Here is a 13843-nt window from a genome sequence, read left to right as displayed (position 1 = left end):
CTGAGGTCATTAGGTTAGCTGAGGACATAACGCACGTGCTGGTCGATGCCGCACGGACTACCTTCGGAGTCAAACGAACTACATCTCCCGGTAAAACACGTAAGCGCGTCAATACGAATAAGCCCTGGTTCAGTAAGGAATGTCGGGACATTAGACGGCTTTATCGTAAATCGAAACGTAATTTCAAAAAAGTTCGTAATCAAGTAAATTATTCAATGTATCGCCATCATGGCAAGTTGTATAAGAAATGCTTAAATAAGCATATAAGGGATCATAAATATGAAACAAGTACCATGTTACGTAATAAATTTAAACACTCGCCTAAAGAGTTCTGGAAAACACCTAATTCACAGGTGAATGATGATAATTCACTAACACCGAAAATAGAAGTATTTCATAATTTTTTCAAATCGATCAATACCTCGGCGACAATGATGTTATAGAAGAAGATCTCAACCTCTGTTCATGTGATAACTCGACTCTCAACAGAGATATTACTTTAGAAGAAATACGCTCAGCTATCTCGCGACTGAAACGTAATAAATCCTCAGGCCTTGACTTAATTGAAATTGATTATTTGATTGATTCAATTGATATTCTGGGTGACTTTTACGTTTCGTTTTTTAATTTGATTTTATCCACTGGTGTTATCCCTTACTCTTGGTTGACGGGAGTGATTCGCCCAATATATAAGAAAAAAAGAGACTCTCTTGACCCGAACTCTTACAGGCCCGTTACCATTCTGAGCTGTTTAGGAAAGTTATTCACTTGTCTTTTGAATTCCAGATTAAATTACTCAGAATCAAATGAAATTCTTAGTCCATCACAGGCTGGCTTTCGAGAAAATATGTCAACACTTGATAATATATTCATCTTAAATATGTTAAATCAGTATTTCAAAAAATCAAAACGAAAACTTTTTTTTGTGCTTATATCGATTTCACAAAAGCGTTCGACAGTATTTGGAGAGTAGGCCTATGGTACAAGATGTTATCATACAATATAGAGGGGAGATTCCTCAAGTTAGTGAAAAACATGTACAGTAATATAAAATCTTGCGTTATGGTTGATAACCAAATTTCTAACTTCTTTTATAGTTATTCCGGGGTTCGACAAGGAGAAAATCTCTCTCCATTATTATTTTCGATTTTTCTCAATGATTTAGATGTATATCTTGAGAGCAAAGTTTGTAAGGGCGTTGACATCAATTGTGTTCATGATGATTATGTGTATATTTGTATTAAATTCTTTATTTTGTTGTACGCAGATGACGCGATACTTTTAGGTGAATCCCAGAATGATCTCCAAAATTCTCTTGATATGTTAAAAAAATACTGCGATGTGTGGAAACTCAATGTTAACATTGCCAAAACTAAGATTATTATATTTGGAGGAGGCGTAGGTAAAAAATCTAAATTATCTTTTCAATTTGATTCTAAACCAATTGAAATTGTAGATAATTATACGTATCTAGGTATCAACTTTCATCGCGATAGGAGATTTAATACCGCAATAAACGATTTACCGTCCAGCCTTAAAAATGCCATGTTTGCACTCCTGAAAAAAATCAAGAAACCTCAATCTAGCACTTGATACTGTAATCCAATTGTTTGATATCTTAATACTACCTATAGCCTTGTATGGATGTGAAATATGGGGTTGTGAAAATGTTATAAACATTGAAAAATTTCACCTTAAATTTCTAAAGTTTGCCACTGGGTTGCGATCATCAACTCCTAACTTTATGGTTTACGGTGAACTCTGACGTTTTTCTGTAAACATTACAATTGCTAAAAGAATGATCTCATTTTGGTATAATTTAGAAACCATATCTTCTCCTTTCAAGTTGTCATCACGCATCCTTAAACTGTTCAAATTAGATCACACCCTCAATATTAGTAATAGTAACGTATGGATATCTCAAATAAAAAGTATTTTAAACAGTTGTGGCTTGACCTATGTATTTGATAATCCCGGTTGCGTTTGTAAACAGTGGCTTGTCACTATGGTAGAAACAGTACTTAAAGATCATTTTATACAACAATGGAGGGGTGATATAGATAAAAGTTCAAAAGGTAATTACTATAAATTCTTCAAAGATCTACCGTCGTTTGAAAAATACCTCCTGCTACCTGATTATTTCTCTCGACCTATTATGTCATTTCGGACATCGAATCATTATTTACCTGTAGAGACAGGCCTCTGGAAAAATATACCCAGAATCAATAGAAATTGTAACCTATGTAGCTCACCGGCGATAGCCGACGAGTTTCATTATTTATTTAAATGCTCCTTTTTTGATACCATGAGATCACATTATATTCCAATTTATCTTTGTAAATGGCCGAATCTCGCAAAGTTCAAAGTTTTGTTTACCTCAAATAACTGCTTATTCGTGAAACATATCTCCAGATTTATAAGAATTATCAATAATGCTGTCAGAAGATGAATACAACACTATAATCTACAACTTACCAAGTGATCACTACAATTTATTGTTTATGTTATAACTTTATATGTATTGTTCCTGTACCACCTATGGTGGTTTGTTGGAATAAAACATTGATTGATTGATTGATATTCACACCGACGGGGTTTGACAGACAGCCAGTCAACCACATCACCAAGCCTAACCATCTGATCAATTAAAATAAGTGTCAGAGAGTAAAGACTTGTGAAACCTGATCATACCTCCATATCAGAATTATGAAATCTGGTTAGTATGCGTGATCTTGATGAAATACTATGTATCCGGCCGGACTAGAAATAAAGGGAGAGGGAGAGGGAGAATGTACCCCGTATACCCCGTCACGCAGAAAACAGGTTGCACGTGGATTTCTGAGCGATTAATTTGTGTTAATCTTTCTACAATGGCAGATTGAAACAGGTCGGTAAGATAAATTCGTTGCAGCAGTATCACTCGGGGTACCTGTAGTTGTATGCGTCCCGCGTTAGGTTTTATACCTCGGCAATTCTGGAATAACCTTTAATGTACAAACCTTGATTAAAAAACCAAGCCGTAAAAAAATGCGTCTTACCATGACAGGTATTTAAAAAAAATACATTCAAGGTCCACAAGTGCTTAGCACTAGTTTTCTCTGAGAGAATTTAATTTGGCTTTGCATGTTTATTGTCAGAATTATTGTTAGTAGTTTTGACGTCATGACGTAGTACAAAGCAACAGCGATGTCATGACGTGTAGTATGCAACACAAGCGGCGTCACGACGTGTAGTGAACAGCACTAGCGATGTCACGACGCAGTATACAGCACTAGCGATATCACGGCCTGTTGTATACAGCACGAGCGATGTCACGACGTGTAGTATACAGCACTAGCGATGTCACGGCCTGTTGTATACAGCGCTAGCGATGTCACGGCGTGTTGTATACAGCACTAGCGATGTCACGGCGTGTTGTATACAGCACTAGCGATGTCACGACGTGTAGTATACTGCACTAGCGATGTCACGGCGTGTTGTGTACAGCACTAGCGATGTCACGGCGTGTTGTATACAGCACTAGCGATGTCACGACGTAGTATACAGCACTAGCGATGTCACGACGTGTAGTATACAGCACTAGCGATGTCACGACGTGTAGTATACAGCACTAGCGATGTCACGACGTGTAGTATTGGCACTAGCGGTGTCACGACGTGTTGTATACAGCACTAGCGATGTTAATAATTATTACTTGCCATTTCTAACGTTTTAAGAATTATGCTGTTGAGTTTGTGAATAGGCTGACACCTACACGATCCACGGCATAATCCAATTGAGTTTAACAGAATAATACTTCAAACACGTCAAAAGTTGAAACGTATGAAGTTAATACCATACAACGGTCCACCTTCCGAATTCATGAATTCAGGCGTCCGTTCCACACAATTATCGTAGCGCTGAGGTTATCGCAACTCACATACTAGCTCTTTAACATAACTTCTTTCAGTGGCATTTAGAAGTTGGTGGGATGAAGAAAGACAATTTCTATGGATGAACAACTTCTTTATTACAATTAGTGCGACGTTTCGGTGTAGATCCTAACACCTTTATCAAGCAAGTGATGGATAGTGCTGAACAACATAGGTATATATACTTATTAACATCAATGTTTATACAGTAAATTGATTGATGGACACAGAGAGATGATTAAGATGATTGGAAGCCAGTGAATGACTAATAGGACAGGGTAAACAACCTCGGAGGCTGATTGGGATGATAGAAAGCCAGTGAATTGTCTAATGGACACAGAGTCAGCAAGCAGACTGATAGAGATGATTGGAAGTCAGTGGATTAATTGGATGGACATAAGGATTTAGCAATTAGGTGATGGTAGGCAGGCAGGATGTAGTAGCCTTGATCTCTGTTCATTGCTGGTTAGATCCTTTTGATGTAGACGGCTTCTAGGAGCTTTCTGATTTTGTAGTCTTGGGTTTCTCAGTGCCTACCACAGGACCGCTTTACTGGTCATAGATGGCAATTTGACAGGTGTACGGTATCGGGGCGAAGTTATCCGGCTCCACATCCTTAATTGTTATTGTACATAATTTAGTTCAAACATGATAAACGAACTGATTTCCCTTCGCCATACCCCAGCCCATATTTACATCGCGATAGGTATACAACGTGGTGTATACTTACCCCTAGGAACATACTTAATGGACCAACAGTCATTAATTGTTTTCCTTTTTTCTCGAAAGGAGCGGATCAAACAGTTAATTCAAACACACTATTGAGAAACTATGACGACATGGTGTAGGCAAGGAAATGAAATTCTTATGTTGCTTGTGAATCTTGACCTTCACAGAGCTAAATTTAGAATCAGATTTTTCCCTGGACATGCGTTGAAATGCGTTGATGCGTGGCATGTTTTATATAAGCCGCACAATGGTGTTATTGTCTAATTATATGCTAACCTCTTTAATGCGTGTAGTATCGTTTGTTTAAATGAGTGAGTGAGTATTGTTTTACGCCGCTTTCACCAATATTCCAGCAATATCACGGCGGGAGACACCAGAAATGGGCTTCACACATTGTATCCATGTCGGGAATCGAACCCGGGTCTTCGGCGTGACGAGCGAACGCTTTAACCACTAGGCTACCCGACCGCCCCGAAACCAGTGGATGACAGCATGAGCACGCCGTAGGCGTAATGACGACACACAAGCCACAAGGGCTAGAATAAGTATTCAGCAACCCATGCTTGCCGTAAAAGGCGACTATACTTGCCCATGATGTCAATCACTGGATTGCTTGGTCCAGACTCGATTATTTACAGTTGGAAATGTGTACAGCTGGAATATTGAAGTATGGCATTAAACAACAGACGAACAAACACAGACTACAAAACGCCAGGTCATTTATTGTCACCATCTAGTCGTCAGTTTAGTTGGCATTAACATGTTGACACACACATAGTAGGCCAGTTCATTTATTGTCACCATCTAGTCAGGAATCGAACCCGGGTCTTCTGCGTGACGAGCGAACGCTTTAATCACTAGGCTACCAGACTGCCCCTCGTTTGTTTAAGACATTAAAGGAAGTCATCGGACGTACCTAAAAGCCAGAGCACTTAACACTTAAATAAGTGTCAATTCTCTTTCTGCATACGACAGCAGTGTTGTAACTTTGTTTTCTTGTAATCGCTGTGACAAGGTGACAGACGTCATTTTGTGTGAAACAAACTTAAAATTCAAAAGTTAATTAAAGTGTACAATATAATTTTGTCTTTACAATAATTTTGGAAAATTATTAAATGAAAGCGTCACAACCCTTTCCATAGCTAAAAGAAATTTCTGCTATAAGCAGAATCGTTTGTACGATTCCGACTGTATTATGAGCATGTATCACTATCAAATAGTGATGATACCAAGTGTTCGCCAAAAGGCAAGGCAAGATGCATTGGACATAATGTTTGTCACTGATGCGTCAAATATGGAATATCCTCAATATGTCGTCCATGAAACGTATTGAAAGCTTTTCTGGGGCCTTGAATGTTGTAGCCTTGAGTAAACATCTTTTAGGTTGGAACGTGAGGTTTTGGATTTTTACGTGAAACATATTTCTGGCAGCCAAATAGACCAGACACTCTCTTCCAGGTGTACGTTACAAGTCAGGATATTATCATCAGTTTAAACTGTCCATGTACATACTTAGAGGTTGTTATATATCAGTTTTCATATCATTTACCATATCAACACCAGAGTCGCCCACATCAACACCAAAGGTCAGATGGCTGATATGAAGATATGCCTCATGTCTCATAACGGGTATATTACAAAATCACATCTCACTTAAGTGCAAAGTACAAAGTACATTCCCTGTGGCTACCTTATATATGCGTTACCCGATACCTCTTTCCCATCTTCCTTAAAAATCACCCTGTATAAAACTGTAGCTGCCACGGATCACAACAGCATTCATCAGGGCTGGACATAGGTGACTGGACGGCCCAACATGAAGACACTTCTGATTCTCTCCTTAGTCGCTGTACAGAGTCTCACAGGTACAGTTGTGTATGATAATACAGATTTCTTCCTTATGGTGGCCGAGAGGGGACATCGCTTTGTCACTTTCAATTACGACAGAGAGAAAGGGTAACGCTTGTCGAGAAAGCAATAGCACGAGACGAGAAAGCTTACCTCAATGTCAGCCCACATGTATCCTTCGTACACCAAATTTTGCAGTTGTCCTTGCAAGAAACTCGGGAGCAGATTTTTTGCACTTGGGTGGCTGGCTACGTGATGTTTTTTATGTCCATAGAGCATACAGTTTCTGCATTGTGTTGACCTATTCCTGTATGACATAGTTTCTATATCCTTAGAAACCAAGATTAAGGTGACCCAGGACTGACTGGCCGAATATTACTACTCGTGTGTTGGTTGTGCCCATTGATTTGATCATGAACGCCGATAGGATTGTTGCTTGTGTGATTTTCTTTTGGGCTTGACAGACAAGTTGATGAAGCTGGTCGTCGGTGATGTTTTGGCCAGCTGTACAACGCACATGATGTTTGAAGTATCTCATTTAAGTTTGATTTAGTTAATGCTTTTGGGCATGTCAATTGATTGTGTAAGGTTGTTGTTCTCCACAACAACGTAGCCTCTTCCACACTTATCAATTTTTAAAAATATTTTTGTGTTTCAGTTCTTTGGCAATATCTTGAGCTGTTAGGATCTTATAAAGAAGAAGTCCCATTTTTTGTGATCTTATATGCTGTTGTGTCTTTAACTCTGATGAGAACATTCTTGGTCTTTCTGTTCAAATTTAGCCATGGTTGAGCTGAATTCAGTCTGTTTTCGTTTAAGCAAGCCTTGAGGCCACAAACATCGATTATTTATTTGTTTTTATTTTCTGAGAACGTAAATCTGCCTTAAAAACCCTCAGGGATATTTAGTGCGGCTTGACTATAAGTCTTGTATGTTTTTGTTTTTTTACAGTTTTGTTCTGGTGACCCTACAGTTGGGTTGGGCTGACCCTTTCGTGAATTTTAGATCGGGACCGTTTGGACACTTATGTGATTGACAAGAATCAGGAAATGCATGACAAATATGCCTATCTCGCTTTCGAATTGTCACGCTTGCATCCCAAGTACCAAGTTGTCCGAGACTACCCGGGTTTGCTACCAGAAATACAGCCCTTCTGACAATCTTGGTAAAGAAGGCTGCAGTGTTGGGGAATCTCCGAAAAGTTCTGGGTTGGTTTGACAAGGAAGCGCTTCCTGGGAGAAGTCCAAATTTGCTATCTGGGCTGCGTGTAGAGTGGGCAATGGCCCTGAGCTGATGAGCCTAACTAGCCTTAGCCAAGATCACCCAAACCGTCTTTGCTGCACCCTTTTCATTTTAATATGTACATTTTCTTTATATTTCATCATTTCTGCCGACCAGATTTTTCTGTAAACAAAACATAGGACATGTAATACAAACGTCTGGCCTACACATCGAAAACAATCAACAAAGCTTCATATATGGACCAGGGGCGGTGGGGTATCCTAGTGGTTAAAGCGTTCGCTCTTTGCGCCGAATGCCCTGGTTCGATTCCCCATAGTGGTACCATATGTGAAGCTCGTGTCTCACGCCGTGATATTGCTTGAATATTGCTAAAACAATCCTCACTCACTCACTCACATATGGACCCGTAAAATAATTCCCAGATTGCATTCTGTGTCAAACGACGTCTTTACTTCTGCAATGCCTTGAACAGAAAACCCATGCCTGCTCTGCCCTTACTAAATACATAAAGTAAACGTGATTCCTTGTGAACGACAAGTACGATTACTTGGTGTCAGTGTATACATAAATCAATGAATTCAATATAATATGATAGATGATAGTTCAATGACATTCAACTAAAACTGTTTAAATAAATATATTTATGGGTATATGCCAGACTGAGTCTTTATCTGAGAGATACAAGTGATGCTTACATTGATGATCAGATGTGAGAGAATGTGTAAGTACACACGGTTATATCTGAGGATGCGCCCCACAGTCATTTGACGCACAAAACAACAACAACAACAATCCATCCATCCATCCATCCATCCATCCATCCATCCATCTGTCTAATATTGGCAACCATCTTTCTTTTATCAGTTTTATCGGATGCTGGATGCGTTGCCTGCAAGAAAGGGGCTCCAGTTTGTAACACTACATATACGCCATCAGGGCCAGTCCCGGAAGCCTGCAACACTGTTCGTAAGTTGTTCAAGTCTTAATGATGGAAGACAAAGACAAGCGCACACGAAAGTGAAACTACTTTTCTGGTTTACTCTCATGACGTATGGTATACAATACTAACGGTCTCGCCGCATGTGGTATATAACGTGGCGTTAGAAGCAACCACGTGTTTTAGCCGTTTCCTCCATGATCTCAGAGGTCATGCTGTGTGTGTTAAACAGGCACAGTGAAAGTTGTATTGAGAAGAATGGTCCTCATCTTTTATTCTCTACGGTTCGAGTAAAATATTGGATCTGACGATTTAAACAGTTTGGATCTGTGCAGGAAATACGGTGATTACAAACTTGCCTGTTACTATGGAGACGAGTTTCATAGCAATCAGTTCGACTGCACCGTGTCATGCATCAGCTCCACAATATCTACCCCTTCCTTGACAACACTGTTCCTGACATCTGCAGTTCTTACTCTGTTAATGAAGTCGGTGTAGTAACTGGCTGCCATTGGCAGACTCTGAAGTGGAATGTACCAATACACAGACTGCCATCACTGGCTTAGAGATAATTTTATCAAAGTACTTTGTCGGAAACTCACAAAGTATGACAACAGATATAATTGACAAATATAAACTATAGTCATGGCATTTGATGATCTGCCGTTACAGTAATGGTGTTTATAGACTCAAAGCAATGCAGATACATAATTACTCTGATACAAATTAATAATTAAAAATGAACGTATGAAAAAGAACTTGTTTCTTCACCCCATGTCTGAGAGAAGGAGTATTATTGTCTCCTTTTGCAGAAATTAAAATGAGAGAAACTAGTACTTGCTTATTCAGGAGTTGAACTGCACGAGACATACATGTATGTTTTCCTAAAATGGAGCGGGTGTCATTAACCCTGTGTAATATCCCCAAAGGTATTTAACCTACTCCTACATTTAAGCATCTCAATGTATAGTACCCCTGGCTCCAGCCCACACGTCCTTGTTCTCCGGTGGTTAACTAGCAAAAGAGGCGGTAATAGCGCGCTCGCGATGCACGTGAAATCATGACATACGTCACCAGATTATGTCACGAGTAGATCACATGACATATCATTTGATACTATTGTTAAGAGATCTCTAAACATAACAATCTGAAGTCTCTACAAATATATCATATTGTTATATAGCGGTATTGGCTTTTTAACGTATTTAGACAATTGATAACCATTCAACGAAGGGCCTTTCAGATGTTTTCAACATATTCGACATATCCTCTGAAATCACTGAGTTCATTAATCTGTAATGTCACGAATATGACCACAGCAATGGCCTTTGTGACACTTGGACACAGGATATTTATTTGACTTTCGAGCATCAATCCATGCCTACCACCATTTCTTTTATACTAGCGCATCGAGATGGTAAAAATCTCCGATGTTTGCTTGCTTCCCTTTCGAATAGGATAATGAAACTTGAAGTGAATAGTTTGTCCCAGAACCCAAAGAATGTCCCTTTAGAGAAGTATTTACATCAGAAATCTCCTCTCCACAACTCTGCGAGGCGGGGAGGTCTGTATCAGACGAAATATTCAACAGTTTCCATTGAAGAAGAAGAAAAAAATGATAGTCATTTGTTATATGGCTGTTGAATTTATTGTTTTACAATTTTAAACCTTTTGAGCTAAGACAAAGATTATAACGTCATACTACGGCATCATCAGTTATCGCAATATACAGACACACAACAAAGGCTTTGGAAGGTCACTTTTCACGTCACACAGCAGTCACACAATATAGATGTCACTGAATACAGTTTGGAGCTGGATTGTGCATCGTCTACTTTCTGAAACATTGTATCACTGACACAGTTTAACGTCATACACGTGGCATCATCAGCGATCCCAGTATCTACATATACACACCATAGGAATTGTTGCGTCAGTTTCATGTCATACACGTGGCATCATCAACAGTCCCAGTAGATACAGATACACACAATAGGAATTGGTATGTCAGTTTCATGTCATACACGTGGCATCATCAACAATCCCAGTACATACAGATACACACCATAGGAATTGTTGTGTCAGTTTCATGTCATACACATGGCATCATCAACAACCCCAGTAACTACAGATACACACCATAGGAGTTGTTGTGTCAGTTTCATGTCATACACGTGGCGTCATCAGCAGTCCCAGTATCAACAGATACACACCATAGGAATTGGTGTGTCAGTTTCATCTCATACACATGGCATCATCAGCGATCACAGTATACATGTACAGATACACACCATAGGAATTGGTGTGTCAGTTTCATGTCATACACGTGGCATCATCAGCAATCCCAGTATCTACAGATACACACCATATGAATTGTTGTGTCAGTTTCATGTCATACACATGGCATCATCAACAACCCCAGTAACTACAGATACACACCATAGGAATTGTTGTGTCAGTTTCATGTCATACACGTGGCGTCATCAGCAGTCCCAGTACATACAGATACACACCATAGGAATTGTTGTGTCAGTTTCATGTCATACACGTGGCGTCATCAGCAGTCCCAGTATCAACAGATACACACCATAGGAATTGGTGTGTCAGTTTCATCTCATACACATGGCATCATCAGCGATCACAGTATACATGTACAGATACACACCATAGGAATTGGTGTGTCAGTTTCATGTCATACACGTGGCATCATCAGCAATCCCAGTATCTACAGATACACACCATATGAATTGTTGTGTCAGTTTCATGTCATACACATGGCATCATCAACAACCCCAGTAACTACAGATACACACCATAGGAATTGTTGTGTCAGTTTCATGTCATACACGTGGCGTCATCAGCAGTCCCAGTATCTACAGATACACACCATAGGAATTGGTGTGTCAGTTTCATCTCATACACATGGCATCATCAGCGATCACAGTATACATGTACAGATACACACCATAGGAATTGGTGTGTCAGTTTCATGTCATACACGTGGCATCATCAGCAATCCCAGTATCTACAGATACACACCATAGGAATTGGTGTGTCAGTTTCATGTCATACACGTGGCATCATCAGCGATCCCAGTAGATACAGATACACACCATAGGAATTGGTATGTCAGTTTCATCTCATACACATGGCATCATCAACAGTCCAAGTATATACAGATACACACCATAGGAATTGGTATGTCAGTTTCATGTTATACACGTGGCATCATTAGGAATCCCAGTACAGTAAACAACGGTTATAACGAACACGCTTATAACGAACTGACGGATATAACGAACTTACTTTTTGGTCCCGACTACTTGCTGTAGTCATGCTGTATATGTACTTATAACGAACTTCGGTTATAACGAACTTAAATTAGTAGTCGTTATAACCGTAGTTTACTGTATATACTATATACAGATACACATAAAAAAAATGGTATGTCAGTTTCATGTCATACACGTGGCATCATCAGCAATCCCAGTATATACTATATACAGATACACATAAAAAAATGGTATGTCAGTTTCGCGTCATACACGTGGCATCAACAGCAATCCCAGTAAATACAAAAATATTGCATATATGGCATTTTGAGATAACACAAAGATTATCACGTCATACTTCGGCATCATCAGCTTTCGCAATATACAGACAAACAACAAAGGAATTGGAATGTCAGTTTCGCGTCATACACGTGGCGTCATCAGCAATCCCAGAATATACAGATACACACCAAATCAATTGGTATGTTAGTTTCGCGTCATACACGTGGCGTCATCAGCAATCCCAGTATATACAGATACACACCAAAGGAATTGGTATGTCAGTTTCGCGTTATACAAGTGGCGTCATCAGCAATCCCAGTATACACAAATACACACCAAAGGAATTGGTATGTTAGTTTCGCGTTATACACGTGGCGTCAACAGCAATCCAAGTATATACAGATACACACCAAATCAATTGGTATGTTAGTTTCACGTCATACGCGTGGCGTCATCAGCAATCCAAGTATAAACAGATACACATCATAGGAATTGGTATGTTAGTTTCGCGTTACACACGTGGCGTTATCAGCAATCCCAGTATCTACAGATAGACACCAAAGGAATTGGTATGTCAGTTTCGCGTTATACACTTGAAAGTATCACAATCAGTAAAGAAATATAATATTGCATGAAACGGGTCAGTTCTAGTTCCTGATACTCCAAAATTCTCAAGAGCCAGATGGTTATTGAGTAGATGGTTCTCCCTTTCAAGTTGTTCAACATGGACCAGCATCTTCTTTATTTCAAATTGTGCCTCACACCTCTCATTCGGTGTGGAAAAATCATTCCATTCAACCTCATGTCCATCATACCTCCTCCTGGAACCAGGTTCTCCTCACTCTATAAACAAAATAATACTGATTTAATACAAATGTTTCATAAAAAAGTAAAAAAAACAATTTTATAATGAAAACTTGATTTATGAATTTATTAATACACATATCATTATAGTGGATAGTTGTAAATTCTTTCACTATGACGTTCTGGCCTATAGGATCAAGGGGGCCTTCCTTGGTGTTGGGATTCGGTGTCCCTGATTTCAGTATTCTTTACACGGGGGTTTACAACACACAAATCTAGGTCTGAAATATAAAACATTAAATTCATTTAAGTCCCCCAATTAATTTGCAATTTGTGTATGAATATAAATCGTAAAAATGAATCCAATAAAGCATACATTAAAACAACTGTATCTGTTTTATGCATTACTTATTTATGTCTGTATATGCATCCATATTAGCTTTATATGTGTAGTCCATTTCCAATAGAAATACGTATATTCTGACCAGAATAAATGTAATTGTTTGAAAGTCGATATGTTATCATCATGTGACCTAATTTAGTATAAATATTAGTTCCCGGGTGCCGTTGTACAAAACAACCTTAGACCTAAGACTGCCGTAGGTCTGTCTATATGTTAAGGTGTGGGAGTTACGATCACCAACACGCTAATATCGCTTTGTACAACGACACCCAGGATATATATATGAATTATATATGACAGTGTGAAGTATTAATGTGAGGAGAATAGAAATCAATATTGTATTCAGAAAAAGCATGAGTATTTCGCACTGAAACGTCATGTTAGCTGCAATAAAATCAATAGTTGGTAAGCGATA

Source organism: Haliotis cracherodii, unplaced genomic scaffold (assembly GCF_022045235.1).
Source record: "Haliotis cracherodii isolate W230 unplaced genomic scaffold, xgHalCrac1.p SCAF_1, whole genome shotgun sequence".
In the NCBI taxonomy this organism is placed as follows: Eukaryota; Metazoa; Mollusca; class Gastropoda; order Lepetellida; family Haliotidae; genus Haliotis; species Haliotis cracherodii.
Note: the sequence above shows the minus strand (reverse complement) of the source record.